The sequence below is a fragment of the Peromyscus eremicus genome, unplaced genomic scaffold (genome assembly GCF_949786415.1).
Source record: "Peromyscus eremicus unplaced genomic scaffold, PerEre_H2_v1 PerEre#2#unplaced_178, whole genome shotgun sequence".
Taxonomy (NCBI): domain Eukaryota; kingdom Metazoa; phylum Chordata; class Mammalia; order Rodentia; family Cricetidae; genus Peromyscus; species Peromyscus eremicus.
Window position 1 is genome coordinate 333,109 of NW_026734415.1, and position 16,844 is coordinate 349,952.

The 16,844-nt window shown below is 42.7% G+C and overlaps 1 pseudogene; it reads left to right on the forward strand.

Annotated features, from left to right (window-relative positions):
• LOC131901650 (zinc finger protein 120-like) overlaps positions 1–16,844 on the forward strand; it is a 42,409-nt pseudogene that overhangs the window by 21,415 nt on the left and 4,150 nt on the right.

The window sequence follows — 16,844 nt, forward strand, 5'->3', positions numbered from 1 at the left end:
ACTTGTACTGAAATGTGATTTTAATTGTATGTTAATAAATAAAGTTGCCTGGGGGTCAGAGCTATTAGAGCCATAGCAAGTGCATGGCGGTGGTGGCGCACGCCTTTAAGGACCTGGAGGGCGGTACATACAGGCAGTGACAAGGCAGTCACGTGTTTAGGTTTACAACCAATGAGAAGGCAGAACAGCTAGACTATAAAAGGACATACACACAGGAAGTAGGCCCCTTTTCGGAGAGCTCTCTTGGCTGAAGCAGGATAGCTGAAGCAGGAAGGGTAAGGCTCTTAGTTCTGACCTCTAGGCTTTCTTCTCTGAATCGGCTCTGTGTTTCTTATTTAATAAGACGGTTGGTTACATCTACAATTATATTTAGTCTTCAATTACATCAAGGACTCCAGAAGGATATAATATTACTTAAGTAAACAGGAAATATGTTGCAAGCAACCTCCAAAATTCTGGAAATGACAGAGACAGCTGGCTGCCTAAACAGTCTCCCAAAGTTCCTCTGCAATTCTGGGGCATCCATCATCAGCCTATAGGTCTAGAATCTCTCAGTCACTTCTCCCACTGTGTCGTGTAGAATGCCTGTCAGTCTCTGTGAAGCAGGAACCTGAAGGACCATCTCATCTTGTTTTGTCGAAATGTACTGGTCATTTTTACATGGATCTTGCATGTCCAGTCAATACAACATTTTGTCACGCCATCCAGGCAAGAACAGTTTCTTGCCCAAATGGCTAACTTTTGCCATAAGGAAAGCAAACTCCATATGGAGTTTCTTCAATGCCCATCATCATCTTTAAAGTAAATCAGTGCTGACAGGGCTAGACGTGTCTCACTATCCAGGAAAGCCTAAATTTTTAAAACACTTTGAATGCTATATTCTGTAGGTCTTTAAAGTATTTGAAGATTACCTACCTAATTGAAATTTATATATGTATTCCTAGGAAACTTAAATAACATTATTTTAAGTGTGATTATCATAGATGACTAATTGTTAAACTGTATTCCTTAATTATACATTACAATTTTAAATGAGTTGCATAAACATAATACCTTAAACAAGAGTAGAAATATATATACTATAACAAAATTAACTTTAAATTTGTATCAATAAACTAAAATCCATAGCAATCTAAAACATTTTAAACAAGTTGTTGCTCTTTAAAAGTAGATTCAATAATCTACTCTTTTATTCTATCATATCTCTGTCATATTCCCTTTTTTTTCTTTTAGAAAGAGATTGACTGTGACCAATAACAATTTGTAACCAACCCATAAATAATGACAAACATCCATAATCCATTTTTTTTGGAGTGTGGGGGTAGTTATCTAGGCTACTTCCTGCTTATTTAGGGCACTGGTAGTCTTATGGAGACACAAGGAAAATTTTAGGATTATGGTCAAGTCCTGACTAGAGTAGTCTGTGAGGCAGTATTCTCTGAGTCAGTTGCCTTGAAACTGTTCAGGATATTAGATCATCTGCAGACCTCTCAGGGGGTCTTCCTTGATGGAACCATATTAATCTGGAAGGAATCCACAAGTTCTCATCTTCTGTGGAAGCAAAAGCAGAACCTCTTTTCCAAAGCAACATATCCTGAGTCATGATTTTTGAAGTCAAGCTACCTTTAAAATATACGTATTGGTTGAACTGTGTAGCCTTTATGATCAAATGTTTTTCTGAAGTTTAAAAATCCTAAAGACAACATAATCCAGAGTCTCTGTGTGATTTCCATCTTTATGGCTTATTTTTATATTACTTTTACTGTCTCTTTAAAGACTTTATTCTTTAAAATTATCTATTTCTTTATATAAATGTCTATCCTCCTTTTCCTCTCTCTTCCAAGCCTATGTACATTTTTACATATAATATAAACCATTTAGAGGTTTTATTTCATCCTAATCTGTCTTTGGTGTATCTATAATCCTTTTCTGATCATTGCAGACTGCTGCATGGCTAAGATTAAAGTAGAAGCCCTGGCTGCTGACTCAGCCCACTTCAGTTTTTCAACATGGCGGAGTTACTCAGGCGACTCATACTTACCTTGCTAACTCTGGGGTCTATGCTGCCTTTAGGTAGCATGCACATGACCCATGAACCCCTTTTGTCTATATGGGTTAAAGGCTAAATCCATCATGTATTGTGCTACGCCATTTGAAGACACCTCTGTGTACCAAATGGGGAAATCTGCCATGCTGCACTCAAGCCCAAGTGCTGTGGCATCTTGCGGCCTGCATGAGACATAAAGTAGGAAGCTGGTTTTGGCTCCGTTTTAGAATCTCTTATTATGTTCTCTTAGGTTTTAGGTGGAAACTTGAGCCGACACGTTGGGTAGCAAAATGTATCTGGAAGTTTCTCTAGTCCCACCAGGCCTGTGCACCCACAGCTGTATACAAAATAATCACTCAGAGGCTTATATTAATTATAAACTGTATGGCCAATGGCTTAAGTTTCTTGCTAGCTAGATCTAGCATCTTAAATTAACCCATTTCTAGTAATCTGTTTTGCCTCATGGCTATGGTGTTACCAGTCTGCTGGCATGGTGCTCCTTGGAGACGAGCTGGTGTCTCTCCTGTCTCTGCCTTTCTTCTTCCTCTCTCTGTCTTGGAGTTCCTTTCTAGTAATAATGTGACTTGCCATTGGCCAGAGCAGCTTCTTTATTAACCAATCATAGCAAAACATTTTCACAGCATATGGGAAGATCATCTCAAGAAACAGACAAGGTAGCCCTTTGCCATTGGAAAATGCCTTGGGGGGGCCTCTCACAGGCCCCTATATCAAATTTGGTTTAGTCATTTCCTGTTATTATGGAGGAAACTCCTTCCCAGAGCAATTAAAGAACCTAATGTGATCTCTGAGGTCTCCAAAAAGGTGATGGGACCCAACAATGATAAATTCAGTTGGAATATGATAATGGACAACCACCATCCAAAGATTGTCTTTGAAATACAAACTGCTCAGGACAGTTTTGAGATGGCTAGCTGAGATGATCCAGCCTCTCATACTACTCTAGCCAGGACTTGACACAAGCCCTGCACTTTCCCATTATGCAGAAACTGGACAACAAATGATACAGCTACCTCTCGCGGGACTTAACAATTAACCTAATATTTTCTTTTCATGATCCCCTAAAGATGTCATCACCCCTAGACAGCAGGAAGTTAATATAAAAACATTATGTCCACATTCCCAAGAGGTGGGGTAGATGGTTTTTGGTCATTGAATGGGTTATGGATATTTGTCATCGTTTAGAGTTGTTGGTTAAAAGTTGTATTGGTAATGGTCAGGAAAAAAGCTGAACAAAGGAGATTAGATTCAGGGTTCTAGTTTGAAGAAAAAGAAAGAAAGAAAGAAAGAAAGAAAGAAAGAAAGAAAGAAAGAAAGAAAGAAAGAAAGAAAGAAATGCCCTCCAATTTCTCTGCTTTTCTGTGGTGATCATGTTCAGAAGTGGATTTCCTAACTGAACATGCTTAGGAAGAAGAACTCTCCACGAACATGTCCAGACTTCCTAAATAAAATCCCCATGCTTCCTTTGTTTAGGAACAACATTGCTTTGGAAATAACTCCCATGCTTTCCTTGACTCCTGCAGGCAAGAAATCTTTCTCATTTCTTCTGTCTTGGTTATTGTGATGGCTGTTCTTGGTACCCATACTGACTACCTCTGGAATTAACTAACACACAAAGAATAGGATATGCCTTTGAGGGATTTTACTTAATTAAATGTTTTGAAATGGGAAGACCCTTCATTAATCTGGAACTTTTGAGGTAATAAGATCCACCTTTTAATCTAGGTCAAACCTTCAGGTAGCAACCTGCATACATAAAGGATATTGAAGAAGGAAGTTCTTTCTCTTTGCCTGCTTACCATTGCTTTGGCTACTCCACACTGTGTAATGGGCTTTGCTAACTAGACACATTGTGTACAGGAGGAAGATAGCATGGTCAGCCTCTAGAGCCAGGGGCTAGTGCTATTGAAATGATTATCTCTGTAGATCTGGGGTGGAAAGCCCAGACAGGAACCATTGTGCAGTGCATTTAAGCACATTGTAACCTTAGTGGAGTAACTTTTGACACTCAGTCCTCACTGGCTAGTCAGTGCCTCCATTCTGACCTGCCAGTGAGATGTGTTACAGGGCTCTTCCTGGGGCTAGGATGATAGCTTGGCTATGTATGATAGTGTGCTCCTGTGATTTTGTGTGCTGTTCTGTGAGTGCTGCTGCAGGGAGCTGAGTGGGGAGCATAGACAATTTGAGATCCCTTGACATGGTGAGCAAGAGGTTGTCCCCAGATGGGGAGGAGTGGATCGTGAGCCTAGGGAGCCAGTGTGGTGGTCCTCCCTGGTATTTGTTGGGAACCTGCTGCCAGATTCAGTATCCTGTGAAGTCCCATGTGGTCCTTGAAACTCCTTGGACCCAGATGTCTGCCTCTGAAAAACTTCACTTCTTGAGCTGTCTCTGTGCAGAGCTTTTGGAGCAAGGATCTGTGTGTAGAAATGTCTTTATAGTCAAGGTCAACAAGCTTTGGTATATCCATGGAAGCAAGTCACTAAATTCAGAGATGTCTAGTTTCTCTAGTATCTTCTAGAAGTTCTGCACTTCATATTTAACATTTGGGTGAGAGGTGCATTTGTATTTGATTTTGTGGATATTTTAAATGGCATCTCTTATGTTGAGTAGCACTCTACTACTTAGCTCTAATTAGAAGAGTAGAATTGTTGATATAAGGGGTTTACCAATGCTTAGGAGATAGTAAGTCAGATAATGTAGAATTTAACTAAGGGAGGGTTGCTTCTATAATGTTCCAAGTATAAGTATATGCCATCCAGGCCTGTTAATTACTAGGATGCTAGGATACACATTTGTTCACCAGGACTGGCCAGACATTCCTCCAAACCTTGACACAGGAGACCACCCTGATTCACAACCAACCATTAGGCCCATCCCCCTATCAAAGAACAGGCCTGAACAACCTGCTCAAGGGAGGATGACAGGGTCACAACCAACATTCAGGCCAGGTGTGCCACTAAGGTCCAGTTTTCTTCTTAAGAATAGCATAGTTCTGACATATGGGAAAGGTGACAACTATTTGAAAAAGAAAGCGGTGTTATATTGAGTGTTGGCTTGATCATCCAGACTTTCCCTTTAGGTCCTCACACAATGGGAAGGAACATGCTTGGCAGAGCCAAAAAACGGCCTGAGACCTAGGCCTTGGGAGCTATCCCTAAGGGCCTGGTGTTTTAGGAGTGAAAAAGAGCTCTTTGTCTAAACACAGGAATATATTTGAAAGAGCTGGTTGTAGCCAAATTTCTATGTGGTCTTGTTAAATAAAAAACACAGAGCCAAATATAGGGGTAAAAGCTTTAGAGATCAGGGAAATAGTGATAGCCACCAACCTTACCTCTCCATCTCTGCATCTACCAAAATACAAGCTACTTTCTATCTAACCTGCACCTTTATTGCCTTGCTTTTCTGCTCTCTCATTGGGTCCTAGCCCAGCTACCTCACTTCCTTGCCACTGCCTGTCTGTACAGAACTCCAGGTCTCTAAGGTTGGTACTGGGATTAAATGTGTATGTCCCCACACTTGGCTGTTTCCTAGTGTTTCCTTGAACTCACAGAGACCCTCCCTGCCACTTGATCAGATTAAAGGCATGTGCTACCACTGCCTGACTTCTATGTTCACTTAAAAATGGCTGGCCTTTCCCCCTTTGATCTCCAGTCATACTTTATGTATTAACATACAAATAAAATATCACCACATTTCAGCACAAATAAAATATCACCATAGCTGGTAATGGTGTGGGCCCAGGGCTTTATGGTGGGGCTTGCTTCAAATCCTGAGAACCCAATTCTTCTACCACATGGGGCTCTGGCTTGACTCATGCTAAGTAATTAAGAATTGTATTGAAGACCTAATCCTGCTTCTACAGCCTAGTGTTGGGAAGACATTCCAGCAACTCCTTCTAGGCTGTGCCTTGACTGGTCAGTGAGAAGGAATAGTGGACCAATTAATGAGTGTCCACAAGTCTCTCTGGCCTTTAGGGGGGACTTAAAACTGAAGAGGGGCGTTCAGTTTGCAAGAATTCAGTTCACTGACCGACTGTGAAGCTGGTGTACTGACAGTACAGAAAGGGAGGGGCAGGAAGGAAGGTGAGAGCTTTCCTGCTTCAACAGTAATTGAGATTAGCAATGTGGAGTCTGGTAATCAAGTTTAGATGATCCATAAATGTCCTGACTGGCCACTTCTTAGTGCCCATAGACCAGAACAATCAAGAATCTGAATAAAGGACTGAATTTATCATTAAATCAAATTACTGTAGTTATACTAGTACAACCAAAATAGGTCTGCATAAAATGATGTGGTTCTGCCTAACACAACTGTTATTTTTCTGGTTTAAGATGTGTAGCCTCTGATAAAAAAAAAAGATATGAGTAATCCTTGGTTTGCTTTCATATAAATCCCTAGTCTCTGGAACACATGGCCAAAAATTCTGTTTTAACTTTTCAAAATAATTCTTTGAGATTATAACTACACCATGTCCATAGTCTCTTTCCTTCCTTCAAGTCCTGTTATTGACCACTTACAGTTTTCTATTTCATGGCCTGTTTTTCTTTAACAACAGTTGCACAGTAACAACAGTTACTGTTTGAATGTGACCTGTTTTTGGCTGCAGGACTTCCCAGCTATGAAGCAAAAGGTCGGCTGCACTGGAAATCAGTGTGTAATGGAATTTGTACACAAACAACTGTGTGCCTTGGAAAAGGGACAGGAAGCGCTCTAGGAGACTGGAAGCATTTCTACTAAAATACAAATTTCAAAGATTAGGGCCCTGTCTGCCCCTAGGGTGGAAGGGCAAAGGTGGGCAAACCACAGCTGTCTGTGTCATTTGATCTCTGATCACCCAGTAGGGGTGCTGCTACAGTCCTTGAGGGAGACCAGTTCCCTCCTATTACCCCAGGATACTCCTGAGCAGGGAGAAATGAGGAATCTGTAGATAGAGTGATAGAGAGAGAAACAGATAGAAAATATAGGATAGCTTAGGGAGAGCCTGGGTCTCAACCCACCAGCCCCTTCTCTCTCTAGTAAAGGGCTTTTTAAAGGAATTCGAAGAGGTGTGGCAAAAGATCTCCCCCAGCCCAGCCAAATGTAGACCAACCCATTCACCTGGTGACTTTGCACATGGTCCAGCCATCTCCTAATGCCCTTCTGTGTAAAGCAAGCTCAACTATAACTAGAAAAGCTTTGTGGGCTTTCACAAATCCTGAGTCCCAGCTGGGTGACCTTAGCTAATGTGGGACCCTGAGAAGGCATAGCAACTAGGAGTACCAGTGGGAGATAGCTTGCAGATTCTTTCCAGGATTCTCCTCTGGCTCTGTTGTAGGGAGCTGTGAGATAGACCACAAACCATGCTATGGTGAGTGTGGGGACAACTGGACCCTAGAAGAAGAGAAGCAGTTCTGCTGAGGTATCAGAGCTGCTGTCACTTAGATGTATCATGTGGTTTTGTTGGTCCATGTTGTGACCGGGGCTGTGGCCCTTCTCCTCTGAATCTTCCTGAGTAGATTCCCTGAAAAGTTGGAGAATCTGCTGCCCTGGCTATGCGAGGATGTGATGCTTTTAATATGTGTGTCCAATGTGCACACTCAGGCATTGCTTTTAGTGGGAAGTGGGAAGACAGATTAGAAAAATGAAGTTATGGTTTCTAGAAGTTCTGAACTTTCAGGTTTGTCTTATGAATGTTACAAATAACTTAGAAACTGGTAAAAGCAAATGATGGGGATTATCCTTCAGCAATAAATGATTAGAATATTTTTAAATTCTGATACCAGGCTTGACCTGATTCAGGGAAGTTCCATTTCAGGGGAGAAAGAAATTTCTGAGCTGTAGGGATATTTCAGGTTTGCATGTTGTTGAGCAGGTGTATAGGGCAGATTTCACATCATGTGCCATAACCCATGTGGCAGTATATAGGCATTAAATTATTCTTCCACACTGTTTTATGATTGAGCATCATGGGGCTGGGTTTGCCTGAACTGCAGGGGACCATGAGAGTTTGCAGAACCATGGTAGGATACCTCCATTTGCCAAGAAAGCTCTAGAGAATGGGGCCTGATGTTGGTTGTTTTTAATTTTCTCTTTTGGCTCTTTTGGAGACTTACCATTCAGCTCTCAAATAAATAACACTTGGGGCTTATTTTTACTTATAAATCTCTGGCCTTAGCTTGTTTTTAGTCAGTTTTTCTTAAATTATCTCATCTTACTTTTTTGCCTCTGAGCTTTTTCTCTTTCTTACTTCTATAATCTTACTTTTACTCTTATTCTGTGGCTGCCTGTGTGGCTGAGTGGCTGGCCCCTGTTTTCTTGCTCCTTGATCTTGCACCTTTTTTCTCCTGCTATTTATTCTCTCTGCCTGCCAGCCCTTTGATGGTTTTTAGCGGTGCTCTTACCCTACGAGGAAAAGTCATGAAACACGACAGAAGCCACTAACAAGAAATTTATTAAGACAAGAAGAAAGGGATAGATGTGATCAGGCCTGCTGAAAGGACATGTGTGGGAGAAGGGGTTGGGGGGCATGGGACTTGCCTTTTTAAGGGCCACCCCGCACATGTGCACACAGGCCCACGTGGCTACACCACACATGCACATAGATCATGTGGTCATGCCATATGCAATTACGTGACCATGCAGCACATGAGTTACGTAGGACATATGACCTGGAAATGACTAAGTGTCCCACTGGGGCATGCATGACCATGGGGGCATGGCTGGAATTCCTATTATCCCGGACTCTTTGTTTTTATAAAAGATGGCGAATGAGTGGGTATGGGGCGTCATTTCTCCTGAAAACTGCTTCCAGCTGACTTGGTGGGCATCGCTTGGCTCTTAGGGGGGATAGGGAAGGGGGCTTCTGAAGTAAACAGGTCTCCTGGGATGATGGGCTGTCGTCTGCTGCCCTGGAGTTGTCCATCTTCTCTGGCTTGGAACTCTTGCTGACAGGATACTAGTGAGACAGACAAAGCTTAGAAAAAAAAGAATCATTATTATTTTTATTTTCTTTGGAGTGTTCCCAGACCAGGGAAGTTTGGGTTTGGCACTTAACTGAAGTAGATATGACCAGTCCAGATGGATTTAAGCTAGTTTCTGGAGCCTGGGAAAAATTTTGACCATATTAAGAAGCTGCCATGAGAAAATGAGTGACCATTGTAGTGTTTAGTACTCTGCTTAATTTTTACCTGAGATAAGCTTTATTAGAGGTGGAATATTTAAGGCACCCGTTCCCTTTATTAGTTTAGCATTCAGGAAACACAGGTGACCAATTGCTGAGAGCATTCAACAGTGATAGACTGTTACATTAGAGTCTGTTTTTGCAGAGCCCAGACACTTTTGGGTCTGGGGGTGTAGATACCTTTTGATTATTACTGTTTTTTTCCTTACCACCTGGATATGTCTGATGGTCCTTTTACCCCTGGCTCTGTGGTGGCCCTATGACAACTAGCTGAGTGGTTAATTAGGAAAGGAAGAGCTTATGGGGTGATACCTCATTCCTCTGGAATTGGTGACAAGGCAGTGGATCCTGATGTCCTCTGGAGCTTGAGAGAGCAGGGCCCTGTCTGTGTCACTGTATATGAAGAGAAATTTTTCTGGGATGGAGGTGAGATAAAAGGTTTCATATGAGACAGGTGGACCCAGTGAGGAAAGCTCTCAAGTTTAGCAGCTGTGGGGTTTACAAGAATTACCTTGAAGGGTCCCTGCCATTTAGGGGAAAGGGGTGAAGTGTGCTGGCCTGGAGGGGAAAGAAGAACCTGATCCCCAATGTGGATTTGGGGTGTGCAAGGACTGCTTGAGGTAAGGAATGGTCTGTGAAGCTCCATAGGATAGACCTTAGGTGACATGGCAGGGGAGTTAACAGGCTATCTGGAATGGCTGAAGGGTTGGATAGAAGACCTGGTGTTAGAACTGGCCTTCCATACATTAGTTCAAATGGAGAAATTGAAAGAGGCTTTTTAGGAAGAGCCCTGAGCCTGAAAAGACCTAGAGGCAATAATCTTATCCAGTCAAGGTGAAGTCCCTGTGACATCTTAGTCAGAATAGATTTTAAAGGTCAATTGGTGTGCTCCACCTTTCCTGAGGACTGAGGATGCTATGGGATAAGAAAATGTCAAGGAATGTTAAGAGCCTTAGCTAGTGTCTCGGAAATCTGAGAGGTGAACTTTGGACCATTGTCAGACTGAAGGGAGGCAGGAATCCCAAAATGAGGAATAATTTCTCATAGAAGGAGATCTGCAACTGTCTGAGCCCACTTATTAGAAACAGGGTATGCCTCCAGCCTATTTGAAAATGAGTCCACCATCACGAGGAGTTATTTAATTTTCTTGACAGTGGGCATATGGGTAAAATCAAGCTGTTAGTCAGTCCCTAGAAGGGAACCTCTAGCTTGGTGGGTGGGAAAAGTCTGAATTCTGTACTTGGTATTGGGATCTGTTTTTTGGCAAATCTCACAAGAGGCAGTAGTAGTTCTTAAGAACTGTAGGTCCTCAGAGGTGGGCTGCAGGTGGGCTTTTACGAATTGAGACAGAGCAAGACTTTTAGGGTGAAAGAGCTGGTGTAGATAGGATAGAATTTGCCTAGTGTCAGGGGTTCCCTCTGTGGGTGTGTCTTGCACTGTTTGGATTCCCTGCAGTGGGTGGGGTGAGACTTGGCTCTGGAGGGCCACTGTCCTGGCTGCCTGGTCAGCCCAGTTATTTCCCTTAAAGATGATAGAGCTATTGTTCTGATGAGACTGGCAGTGGATAATTCCTATAGCCTTGGGGATGTGGGAAGCCTTTAGCATGGCCATTATTTGGCCTGAGTTAGATATGGATCCCCCTTTTGCTGTGAGGAGGCCACACTCCCTCCGAATAGCATCATGGGACAGGAGGATGTGAAAAGCATATTTGGAGCCTGTGTAAACATTTAGGGATTGTCCCTGTGCCAATTGGAAAGCATGGGTGAGAGCTATCAGCTCAGCCTGTTGGTTAGTGGTGTATGTGGGTAATGCCTGTGCTTCTATTACCTCAGTATCTGACACTATGGCGTAGCCAGCTTTGTGGGTCCCCTCATGTAAAAAGGAGCTGCCATCTGTGTACCAGGTCTAAGTAGCCTGAGGCAGTGTGCCCTCCTGTATGTGTGAAGGGTGAGGTAACAGTTCCTCCAAGGTTTCAGTGCAGGAATGAGGAGAATAGTTAGCATTAGGTTGAGGGAGGAGGCTTGAAATATTAAGGGTATTAAGGGGTGGACAGGTCTGGAAATTAAGTGTGGCATCTTCTAGTAATGCCACCTGGAGAGAAAGAACCCAGCAGGGAGGTAAAGTTTGTAAGTCTTTATAAGTTTAAGAGATGGGGCAGGTTATGGTGAGAGCAGACAGTAATAGGTGACCCAAAGGTTTAGTTTCTTTGATTCTCGAATAAGGAGCTCAGCGGCTGCTAAAGCACAAATACAGGGTGCCCATCCCTGACTGGTAAGGTCTAGCTTCTTTGACAGATATGCTACAGGTGCAAAGGAGGGTCCCAGCTGATGCCCTAGAGTTCCGAGGGCAAATCCCTCCTTCTCTGCTACATAGAAGGAGAAGAGACAGGTTAGATCTGGGAGGTGAAGTGCTGGGGCCTGGAAAAGAGCCTGTTGGGGCTTTTGGAAAGGTTTAGTAATGGAGTGAAGGAGGAGCTCATGTGGGGAGCCCTGAGCTGCCTCATATAAGGGGTGAACAAGGAGAGAAAAAGGTTGAACCCAAGACTGTAGGAAACCAGCTATCCCTAGGAAAGTCAGGATCTCCTGTTTAGTAGAAGGGACTGCAAGAGACTGGATTAGATGCTTTCTATCTCCAGTAACAGCCTTGTGGGTTGGAGTAGTGGTTAGACCCAAATAGGTGACCTGGGGTGTAGAAAGCTGAACTTTAGAAGGGGATACCCTATAACCTTGGCTGGATAAGAAATTTAGGAGGGCAGAGTGGTTAGTTTGGCTAACTTGTAAGAAAGGGCTGCAGAGCAGAATATCATCTACATACTGTATAAGTTAAGAACCAGACAGAGACAGAGAGAGCAGGTCAGAGGCCAGAGTCTGACCAAATAGGTGTGGACTGTCCCTGAATCCCTGTGGCAGAACAGTCTATGTCAACTGTGTGGATAGATAAGTGTCAGGGTCAGTCCAGGTGAAAGGTATTTTGAGATTGAGGACTGAGAGGATTAGAAAAGAAGGCATCCTTGATGTTTAGAATTGAGAAGTGAGAGATTCCTGAAGGGACTGTGGACAGGAGAGTACAAGGGTTAGGCACTCCTGGATGGAGAGGGATCACTGCAGAATTAATGAGCCAGAGGTCTTGAACCAGGCGGTAGGTTCCATTAGACTTTTTAACTGCAAGTATGGGGGTGTTAAAAGGTAAAGAGGTTGGGCAGAACAGCTTTTTCCTGAGAAGGTCAGAAATGATAGGCTTAAGTCCTCTTAGGCTCTGGAGTGAAAGGGTACTGAGCTTGGGTAATTTATCTGGTAGGGTCCTATAACTGGACAGTAATAGGCGGAAGGTGCCTAGTGATAGAAGGGTTCTGGATGTCCCAGACTTTTGGGCCTACCTGAGAGGCTGGCAAGGGAAAAGAACTGTTAGAGTCAGTAGAGTGAGTGGCTAGGAGAAGAAGAAGAGGTGCTGCTGGCGAGTTTGGAGTGAGGCGAATGTGGGGAGTGAAAGAAATGGATGCTCCTACCTTAGCTAGAAGATCCCTTCCCATTAGAGATACAGGGCAGGTTTGCACCACTAAGAATGTGTGCATAAGAGGGATGCCTCCGAAAATACAATTCAGTGGTGGGGTCTGATGAGGTAGGTAAGGCTCTCCCCCCACCCTGACAATAGGGAGACAAGAAGGAGAAGTAGAGCCCCAGTACTCCCTCAGGACAGAGTAGGTAGCTCCGGTGTCCAGAAGAAAGGAGATGGGTTGCCCAGATATTATTGCTACCCTGGGTTCCCTGTATGAAATGGGAGTGGCCGGGGTGGAACCTGGGCAGTGTCAGTTTTGCTGAAAGCTGAGCCTAGGAAGTCAGCCGGAGGGTGGTCCTGATCTGGCATTCTCATGCTGCTAGGTGCATTAGGACAGGCAGCTGACCAGTAGCCCTTTTGTCAGCATTTTGGGCACAGCCCTACTGGTGCCCCCAGTGGGGTGGTGGTGCAAGCCCAGGCCCAATGGCTGTCTTTGCTGCACTTGAAACAGGGACCTTGCGGCTTTGGGGAGCCGGTCGGACAGCATGTGCCAGCATCTGACAGAGGTGGACAAGCTTAGGAATCTTTAAGCAAGGCATTAAGCTGAGAGGTTTTAAAGCTTCCAAAAGGCATCCTAGGGGAGAGGTGGGACTGATGGGATTACAAGCCTTATTCCCCATGTCTGCAGCAGAGAGGGAAAACAAACAAACAAACAAAAGCGTAATCCCAAGCCAAGGCCCCAGGTGTCCCTAAGGCCAAGGATGGATCTGTACCAGGCACAGGCCACCAGACATCTCATCAGATGTAAGGTCAGGGCCTAAGGCATGTGAAGGCAAGGACTCCATCCGACAGCATTTAGTGCTTTGTCAAGCCAGAACAATGTGTTGGCCTTATACAGCCTGAAGACGCACCCGAAGAAAGGGTTCTGACCGAGAGAATTATATCTCAAAACTGCAGATGTGGGAGATGGCTAGAAATTTTAGCCTGCAATAGGAACCGACCATAGCCAGTGATGACCATGGTCAGGGTTAACCCCAGTCTCAGGGACACCAGTGGGGCACTGGACACTCAACAGTCATCACCACAGATCCAGGAGACTGTTTATGCTGGCTGAAAAGTGGGGGACTCACCAATCAAAGTAGCTGGTGGTGTGTACAGGATCCGGCGGCCAGGCAAATGGACAGTGGGCTGTCGTAGATGGAGCAGACTCCCCAGTACAGGTTCCCGGGCACAAAGCGCTGGGAGTGCCTGTTGTGCATGGCACAAATGATGGTTTTTAGTGGCATTCTTACCCTAAAAGGAAAAGCCACAAAACACAACAGAATCCACTAACAAGAGTTTTATTAAGACAAGGAGAAAGGGATAGATGTGATCAGGCTTGCTGAAAGGACACATGTGGAAGAAGGGGATAGGGGGGCATGGGACCTGCCTTTTTAAGGGCCACCCCACACATGTGCACACAGGCTCATGTGGCTACTCCATGCATGCCCATACATCATGTGGTCACACAGTGCATGATTATGTGACCATGCAGCACATCTTTTTAGTTGGAAGTTTTCCATTGTTGTGGCCGTCTAGTGATTGGGACAAATCTCTCCCACTTGGATTCCCCAAGTAAACACACAGAAGCTTATATTAATTATAACTGATCAGCCATTAGCTCAGGCTTATTACTGACTAGCTCTTACACTTAAGTTAACCCATAATTCTTATCTGTGTTTAACCATGTTGCTTAGTACCTTTTCTCATTTCTGCCTTGTCATCTTGCTTCCTCTGTATCTGCTGGCAACTCCTGACTCAGCCCTTCCTCTTCCCAGAATTCTCCTTATCTGCTCACCCTGCCTATATTTTCTGCCTGGCTACTGGCCAATCAGTGTTTTATTTATCAACCAATCAGAGCAACACATATTCTCAGCATACAGAATGACATCCCTCAGCACTTCTCCTTTTCTGTCTAATCAAAAAGGAAGGTTTTAACTTTAACATAGTAAAATTATATATAACAAACTGTTATCAAGCAAACATTAGTTATAATATCTAGTCTATTTGTATTTGGCAAAATTAAAGAAAATATTTTATCTATCCTATATTTGTGAATCTAAAGTTTAATATCTAATTTATCTTTTATCATGACTAAGGAAAAGTATAATTATAACTATCTAGTGTTCAACTACATCAAAGACCCCAGAAGGCTATAATATTACCTAAGTAAACAGTAAATGCATTGTAAGGAACTTTCAAAATTCTGGAAATGATAGAGACAGCTGCCTGCCTGGACAGTCATCTAAAGTTCCTCAGTAACATTGGGCCATCCATCTTCAGTTAATAGGCCTAGAGTTTTTTAGTCACTTCTCCCTGTATCCTGTAAAATATTTAGCAGTTCCCTTTGCAAAGCAGGAACCTAAAAAACCATTTTGCCTTGCAAAGTTCAGTGGTCACTTTCCTATGGGTCCTGCATGTCCAGATGATACAACATATGCAATTTATCCTCTTCTTGGCAAAAATCACCATTTGGGCAAGAAACTGTTCTTGCCTGGACTGCTTTACAAAATTGCATATGGAGTATCTTCAACATTCATCTTCCTTTATGAAGTAAATTGGTGCTATTAGGAGCAGATGTGTCTCACTGTCCAGAAAGTCTTAAGGTTTTAAAGCATCTTAAGTGCCATATTCTGCAGGTCTTGAAGTGTTTGAAGATTACCTACCTAATTGAAATATATCTATGTATACCTAGAAAACTTAACTAACATGACTATAAATTTGACTATTATGCATGACTAATTATTAATCTGTGTTTATTAATTATATGTTACAATTTCAGATGAGGTGCCCAAACATAATACCTTAAACAAGAGTAGAAATATATATAGAATAATAAAATTAACTTTAAATTTGTATCAATAAACTAAAATCCATAGCAATGTAAAACATTTTAAACAAGTTTTTGCTCCTTAAAAGTAGATTAAATAATCTACCCTTTCATGCTATCCTATCTATATCCTATCTCCATTTTTTTCTTTAGAAAGATATTGACTATGAACAATAACAATTTGTAACCAACAACCTAAACAAAGATAAACATCCATAATCCAGTTTTTGGGAATGTGGACCTAGGTTTTTAGGTTACTCTCTGCTGATAGGGGGCACTGGTAGTCTTATAGGGATCCTGAGAAAATTTGAGATAATGGTCAAGTCCTGGTAACACTGGCTATAACCTTTGTTGATAGATACCATCTGTTAAGGTTCAAGAGGTCTGGCTTGATCAAATCTGATCCATCTTAATCTGGAACAAATCCATAGCCTCTTGCTTCCAGTGGAAACAGCAGCAGAGCCTCCTTTCCATAGAAAAATATCCTTAGATCCAAATTTTGAAGTCAAGATACCTTTAAAATATACATATTGGTTTAACTCATCAGCCTTTATAATCAAATGTCTTTCTCTGGTTAAAAATCCCAAAGACAATATCCAGATTCTTGGTACAATTTTCATCCTTATGTGGCTTAACTTCTATATTTTTCTTATTGTGTCTTTAAAGACTTTATTTTTAAAAAGTTTTAAATGTATGAATATATTCCTTTTTCTCTCTTTCAAGCCTACGCATATTTTTACATATAATGCAAACCATTTGAAGGCTTAGTGCATCTGAGTCTGCCTTATTGCGAATCTATTGATTTAAACTACAGTGGCTAGTACTGAAGCAGAAGCCTTGGCTGATGACTCCACCCACTTCAGCTTCCCAATATGGTGGTGGTATATTTACCACCAGCTCTGGAAGCCATGCACACCACCAACTCTTGGAAGCAATGGGTCTATCAAAGAAGTGTGTAGCCCAGAAACCATTTTTTATTTGTCTGTACTAGCCAAAGCTAAATCCACCAGGCAGCATACTGTGTGGCTTGGAGATGCCTCTGTGTACTCCAGCAGGAATCTGCCATGATGCAGGTCAAGCCCATATGCAGCTGCAAACCTGCCATACTATAGCTCATGGCTTGCCTGAGAAACACAACTAGGAAGCTGGTTTTAGCTCCATTTTAGAATCTATTTCTTTTAAAGCTTTCTCAGGTTTTAGGTGGAAACTCTTGCCCCATGTTGGGCAGCCAAATGTAATTGGAAGTTTTTCTGTGT